Raw genomic sequence first — 8,294 nt, forward strand, 5'->3', positions numbered from 1 at the left:
CTTGACGCTCTTGAGGAAGGATAAGATACATCTTCGCTTCACTTCCTCCAGAGGTAAAGAAAAGAAAAGAAAAACCCTTGGTATATCAAAATTAGAGACGACTCTGCGTGAAGTTTAAAGGACCCTGACCTAGTTTTTTTAGCTTATGTGTTTCATAAGGTAAGACTTAGGTTGAAAATTTTAATTTCTGAAACGTCTAATAAAAAAACTACTTATAGAGAATAATACAAAAATATTGAAAACGAGTCGTATTTCTACCATTTTTTGACCAGAAAAAAACAACAAAAACGAATGAAAGTAAGATATAAATGGTGTATCAAGATGATTTTGATCTGGATATAAATGAATATAAGGTAATTTTTAGACGCTTGCTAGCTTAACACGTCAATATTGATACGAAGTTACACTTCATTACATGCTTGGTGTTTTGAGTTGTTTAGTATAATATAATAGTGCTCTCTGTTGTATGTTTATGTAACTATTTCGCAGGGTGTGGATGGATCTTCACCAAATTAGTATGGAGGTTCATTAAGTCCATGCGGGGGCTAAAAACAAATTTTCGACAGAATTGCGTGCATATGTCGCAAACAGGGCTAAGTTGTTTTGAACGTTAAGCCTATTCTGCAGTCACACTTATAGTCCTTTCTTTAATACTGACGTCACATCAAGAGTTTCTTTCAAAAATTCCAAGAGTCGCTCTTCTCTCGTTTGTTCAAAATTAGAAATTACTCGTGGTGATCTTTGAAGGAGAAATACGAAACAGAAGTATTTACCTGAAGAAGGGCGTTGCCCGAAACGTTGTATCTACAATAATATATGTTAATGGATATCTATATCTCTGTAGTTAACTCCTTCTTATCTGGCCAGGTGGTTAGGGAGCTCGACTCGCAATCTGCGGATCGCGGGTTCGAATCCCCGTCACACCAAACATGCTCGCCCTTTCAGCCGTGGGGGCGTTATATTGTGACGGTCAATCCCACTATTCGTTGGTAAAAGAGTAGCCCAAAAGTTGGCGGTAGGTGGTGATGACTAGCTGCCTTCCCTCTAGTCTTACTCTGCTAAATTAGGGACGGCTAGCGCAGATAGCCCTCGTGTAGCTTTGCACGAAATTAAAAACAAACAAACAAACCTTCTTGTCATTACTTACTTCTCATTCTCTCTGTTGTTTTAAAATAGAAGTTAACTACGTTATAGTGTAGAAAGTTCGTAGTTTGTTCAATTTCTCTTCTTTTATAACCGCGTCTAATCATCAACAGCATGAAGTTTAAGTGTTTAATTCTTACTCTATTTTTTTTTCTATAAAATAAAATATTACCTTGTAAAAAACAAGTACAGTTACAACAGTCTAAGTTGATCATATCAGAATGAACTGACTGTACATTTGAAATTTCTGTTTTTTTTACTGCCTCTCCCCCGGAGGGACAACGATCTTACAATGCTAAAGTCCGGAGTTCGATTACCTACGGTGGACACAGCAGGTAGCTCATTGTGATTTTGCTGTAAACACAACAAACAAACAAATAAATAAACACATTTTCATTCGAGGAAGGCCAAAACAGGGAGAGAGAGAAAAATTAAAAGAATGGTTTTTTGGCCAATGGGAGTAGACTTGGACTTTAGGGGGAAAGAATTACATACGTTCTCTTTTATAACAATAAGTATAAAAGATTTTAAAATATAGTGCTGGACTCTCCACTGCCCTTCTCGCTTACCTCCCCCCCCCCCAAACAAAACAGTGGTGGTAATGGTGTGCAAAGCTTTTCAAACATTTTCATTAACCAGTGTATTAAAGGATAACGGGTCACCAGTAGAGGATTGAACACATAATTGGGTATCCTTCAACAGAGTTGTTAGGATTACGACTTCACGTTTATACGGCGTCAAACATATAATTGGGTATCCTTCAACAGAGTTGTTAGGATTACGACTTCACGTTTATACGGAGTCAAACATATAATTGGGTATCCTTCAACAGAGTTGTTAGGATTACGACTTCACGTTTATACGGCGTCAAACATATAATTGGGTATCCTTCAACAGAGTTGTTAGGATTACGACTTCACGTTTATACGGTTGGGTATCCTTCAACAGAGTTGTTAGGATTACGACTTCACGTTTATACGGAGTCAAACATATAATTGGGTATCCTTCAACAGAGTTGTTAGGATTACGACTTCACGTTTATACGGCGTCAAAACGATAAGTGAAGAGTTAGTTTGCAAGCTTTGTTGTGACGTCACACGTTCCCTGGATCCAACATGCAATCCCCCCGAGCACATCAGTTCTCCACTGAGTCACCATAATTAGTTTACAGCAGTTTCCAGCACTGTAAGATAAGCCTTTACATGTCGCTATTCTATAAACGTGCAGTACGTGACGAATGATGAATTGCTGCTGTAATATGACATCTGTTTAAAATGCGGCACTCGTTTACGATGAGAAAATGGGAAGGTTATTCGCGCATTCTCAGACGAACACTTTCTTCTGCTTAAGTCGTACTTGTGTCATATTCAAATAATTATTTCCTCCAGAAGCTCAAAATGCCGTCTCATACAACAAATCTAAATGAAGTCTGTTAGGTTTTCCTCGCATGAGGGTAGAAAGTTGTTGTTTCATGCAAGTCATTCAAAGCATCTTTAATAACAATATTTTACTTGTTATTCAGAAAACAACAACAACAAACCACCAACGGCGGTAAAACATTGACAGAAGATATTTTGTACTGAATTAAACCTTGCATTTCTTTCGTTATTTTATTCACCATTATTGGTAATTCAAAGCTGTATTTAATAGTTGTTATGACAACAAGATAGCTACCGGTGTTTTGTTTTTCCATCTTAAATTGCATCTCACAAGTCAGTGCACAATAAGCTTTTCGTTCAATATCAGAACTCATCAGTTTGGCTGGACGATGAAAGACAGTTGGACTGGACGATGAAAGACCTGAAGATTTAATTTTTTCATCGGTCCTCGAAATCAGAGATGTATATTAAATAGGGTTTCATATCTGCTTTCTAACTCCAATGAAGAAGATAAGTATAATGTGGAGGAATCTGAAGTTAACCTATTTTGTGTAACAATTGTTAGGTTTATTGGCTTTCCTCGTTGAAACCGTAACTTTACTTGATAATATCATTTGCTACAAGACCAAGTGTCTTTTCTGTCGGTCATGATCGGTAAACGTGCACGTTATGCTATTTTGTTTGTAGTTACGAATAAAGCTACACAAAGAGCTAGTTGTTCTTTGCCCACCACGGGTATCGAAACTCGATTTGTAGCGTTATAAGTCCGCAGACTTACCGCTGTGACACTGCTAATGTTTAACGTTCACATTCTAAATCTGGAAAATCGTTAGTGAAGTAAAATATGGCCTTTTCCCAGTCTTAATAACAGCTGCTTGGAGGTATTCTCATCTTGTTGGCCACTTTAAGTTCTAATTAGCTCAGTTAATGAAATGTGAAGCAAAATGCTCATAGGATGAAGTGGCTTTCGTCATGTTTAGGTTCCATGACGTTAATGAGAGAACACTTATCTTAAAGCCCTCCAGACCTGTAATACACATCTATGCTATGTCATATTTCCCATTGCTATACGATTAAGAGACAACGTACTCTATAATAGACGTATGATAAATACTGTCAGAAAGACGAGATTGTTCTAGCGGAGCTAACTGATGAATAATGGCATTTTCTTTCCTTATTTGAAACACATTTATTGGTTGCTTGGCGTAAAGGTACTTTGGTTGTGCTGTAACAGAGACAGCAGTATTCTTCTGTTTATCAAAGTACAGCGTTCACAGAATTGCTTGAGAAATTGATAGCTCCCCTGTAAAACTGTTTACTCTGTTGGACATTTCAGACCCAAAGTTTGTCTTGGTTTGTTTTGATTTCGCGCAAAGCTACACGAGGACTATCTGCGCTAGCCGTCCCTAATTTAGTAGTGAGGAAAGGCAGCTTGTCAACAACAACACCCAACGCCAACTATTGCGATACTTTTTTACCAACTAATAATGGGATTGACCGTCATATTATAACGCCCCCCAAAATCTCAAATTGGTCAAGAGATGACGGAGCTATGAACAAAACGTTTGTACTTGAAAAAAAAACACACACACACATCAGAGCCGTTCTATAAGCCGCTATGCCGCGGCTGAAAATAAAATAATGTAGTAACTAAAAATGGAGCGGACCAGGGCAGACAGATAGAACCAAGCACGTTATTTCTGTCATAAGTAACTAAGCATATTATACTCAATGTAAACTAATATATGAATGCATTTTTGTTGAATTTCACATAAACTTACTCGAGGGCTATCTGCACTAGTCGGTCTTAATATTTAAGTGATTGATTAGAGGGAAGGCAGCTAGTCATCAACACCGCACACTGCCAATTCTTTGACGTCTCTTGTCTGACCAGATAATCGGATTTGACCAGCACTCTCACAGTGTACCTACAGTCCCAATGGGTGGAGCTCGTTTTTGCGGAAACAGAACTCAATTCATGGAGTCTCTTGATCTCACAGGTCGGGCACGCTGACCGCTAGAACTACCCTTGTGTATCTCTGCGTGTAATTATAAAACAAACCCCATTACCGAACATGCTCGCCCCTTCAGTCGGGAAATTACAGTTTTGGACTCAGGAGGTCAAATTCTTTCGATTGATGTATTTGACCACGCCCAAGGTCTCTTAGATTAATTTACTTTAATCCTGGCTAAAAAGAATTTGAAGTGCCACGGCTTGTTCATACTTCCATGCAATTCCTTCAAGTTTCTAATTTTTTATAAGACCTTGACCTTTCTTTAAGGTCATGGCTAACTTTGTTAAATTAGCTGTAGAGATAATCTCTTATGTCTTTTTTCTCAAAGTTATGCCGACCATAAGGTCATTACAGACTGACTATACGACGGAGGTCAATAGCGAATATAGTAATCTTTGTCATAACGCAAAGCCACTTTTGGCTATTTGCTTTGTCCACCGCAGGAAATCGAACCTCGGATGTTTTGCGTTGTAACTTCGTAGACTTAGTGCTATCCTACTGAAACACATGTACTAGTAACTTCCAGCAACAGGCAAACAGTTGTACTGTAAATCGATCTTTGACTTCCGAAATGATGATGCTACTATGTCTAGGGTAAAGAACACTAAATATTTGGTGATATTTTACATCAATAATTTGTTACAACATCATTCATAACACACCAAACCTTCACTTCTTTGCAGGACAATTTTTTATTGCTAACGAATGGTTGATATAATTACCATTAAAAGAAATATTTTTGGAACCCAAGTTCACTATTAAAATATATATTTCTGGAAACTGAAATCACCGTTAAAAGAGATTCTTATGATCACAAATTTATCATGAAAATAGCTTCTTTCGGAACCCAAATTCATAGTTAAAATAGATTCTTCTGGAACCCAAGTTCATCATTGAAATAAATTTTTACAAAAGACAAATGCATCATTAAGCGAGATTCTTATGAAGTCCAAATTCGCCATTAAGATAGATTCTTATGAAGCCCATATACGAAATTAAAAAATATCTTTCTAGAACCTAAATTCACTTTTAAAAGAGATTCTTATAAAACCTGAATTTACCTTTAAAAGAGATTCTTATAGAACCTGAATTTACCTTTAAAAGAGATTCTTATAGAACCTAAATTCACATTTAAAAAATATTATTATAGAACCTGAATTTACCTTTAAAAAATAAAAAATCTTATAGAGTCTGAATTCACCTTTAAAAGAGATCCTTATAGAATTTGAATACAAATCGTAGCCTAGAAGCACTTTACATTTTCTATACGCGCCAATTCTAAAAAATGGTGAGATATCGTGACAAATTAAAACTTAACTAGCAGGTTTTAATCGTAGTAAATTGCACGTTCTAACCTTACAGTTGTGTGATTTACGTATTTCAACGGTCATCGAGAGAGTACATTGATTTATTTACACACTAAATTGTGGTAATAATAAGAAATATGCTAGAGAAAGATATCAACCACACAATAAGTGCTTAATAAAGCTCATCAGGAGAATTTCTTTTAATTTGTGTTCCAAAAGAATTTCTTTTAAAAGTGATTTCAGCTTCTATAAGATTCTTTTTTTAAAGATTAATTCAGGTTATATAAGATTATTTTTTTAAAGATTAATTCAGGTTATATAAGATTATTTTTAAAGATGAATTCAGGTTCTATAAGAATCTCTTTTAAAGGTGAATTCAAGTTCTATAAGATTCTTTGTTAAATGTGAATTCAGGTTCTATGAGGGTCTCTTTTAAAAGTGAATTCATGTTCTATAAGAATATTTTAAAAGTGAATTCAGGTTCTATAAGAATCTCTTTTAAAGGTAAATTCAGGTTCTACAAGATTCTTTTTTAAAGGTGAATTCCGGCTATATAAGGATCTCTTTTAAAGGTAAATTCAGGTTCTATAAGATTTTTTATTTTTAAAGGTAAATTCAGGTTCTATAATAATTTTTTTAAATGTGAATTCAGGTTGCTAGAGTGACTTTGGGAATATTTCGTTATGTTTGAAGAAGTTCTGCCCATGTGCTTCAAACGATTTAAATCAAAATCGAAATACAACGTACAGCAACTTTTCATGACATAATAAACGTAAACATTTTTCTTTGCATATTTACTCCAGTACTCCATAGAGATGAATGCCTTCAACTATCAAATCAATAAAAAAGAAACGTATTGCTAATACAGACATTTTGCACATCTACACGAATCTATCCTCTTTGGGAGCTGTATATATAAATGAAACTTCTTAAAATGGGGAGAGGGTTGTAACTATTAAGCCCTCAAGTGTTGAAAGTGAATTTTTTAGGTGATGGTGAGACCTTCCTAAAGAAATAAATATAGATAAATAAGAACAATTAATCATCTTCGAAAGGTTTGTACAATGTTAGTTTTATTGTCTATAACTTGGGACAAAGATAGGCTTGCTTCAAGTTTCAGTTGCATGATTAAAAACACTTGACAAACGTACCAACTCTTAGAAAAATAGTAAAGAGCAAGAATTCTGTTGAAGAAGATCAATCTAATCCTCATTCTATTATATTAACACATTACGATTCATGTTTCTGATTGAATCCCCAAAACATGATACATTCTATTTGTAATTCATCTTGCTGTCCACAGGTGGCTCAAAACCTTGAAACAATTATGTATTGGATGTCGAATATTTTTTTTTTCGTACCTCAACTAGATTAGACTTATTTAAGGGTTAGTTAAACAACCTATACCTTTAACTATTTTATAAATGCTATTATTGCTTTATTATTATTTTTTTTATCTCTACATGTTTGTCATTACATTTTTTGTCAATAGATGTCAGGTTTTCACACATAAGTCGTTATTTTTAAATGTTATTTAGCCAATCTACCAAACAGTGGCTAAATAGCGATATTCGATGTTATATCGTAAAGTGTAATTATATTCTGTATATATCCATATAGATACATGGATCCTTATACAACTGTTACAAAGACAATTTTGTTTGGAAGTTTAAATTATCGTATTCTGGATACAAATCTGGGTAGTGAAAATGCGATGATTTTGTTTTTCTTTAAAGCAGACCCGTGTGTGTACTGACAGACGAACATATTTATAGGAACGTTCACAAAAAGCCTTATGAAACTATCTGGAATAAAAATATTTTACAAATTCAGATTATCGACATCCATTTCTTCTGTTGCTCACAGTCACTGTAACTTATCTATATTAATAAGTACTTTGTTTTTCTCAGCCAGATTATTGTAATAGAGACGTTATTTGAATATGATTGCATAAGTTCAAAAGATGGAGTGTTTTCATATTATAATAAGGTCTGAAAATGTTAGAAATGATAATTAAAAAGCTTCTACTAAAGTTCTGTTTTTTTGAACAAGTTAGAATATCATGACTCTTTAGAGTTCGCAGTAAATACCATCAAATACATATAGCTAGATAGTTGTCGAAACTACATCGACCTTTATATAATGATAGTCAGAATTAAGTTGAAGTTTAAATTTCGGGCAAAGCTACAAGAGAGATATCTCCACTAGCCATCCCTAATTTAGCAGTGAAAGACTACAGGGATGGCAGCTAGTCATCACCACCCACCGCCAAATCTTGGCCTACTCTTTTACCAACGAATAGTGAGATTGATCGTCACATTATAATGTCTACACGGCTGAAAGGGCGAGCCTGTTTGGTGTGACGGAGATTCGAACCCGCGACCTGCAGATTGAGAGTCGAGCGCCATATGGTTTTTTGAGTTGCAATGGTGAAAAACATGGGACGGTTT

This window comes from Limulus polyphemus, unplaced genomic scaffold (genome assembly GCF_000517525.1).
Source record: "Limulus polyphemus unplaced genomic scaffold, Limulus_polyphemus-2.1.2 Scaffold7031, whole genome shotgun sequence".
NCBI lineage: Eukaryota > Metazoa > Arthropoda > Merostomata > Xiphosura > Limulidae > Limulus > Limulus polyphemus.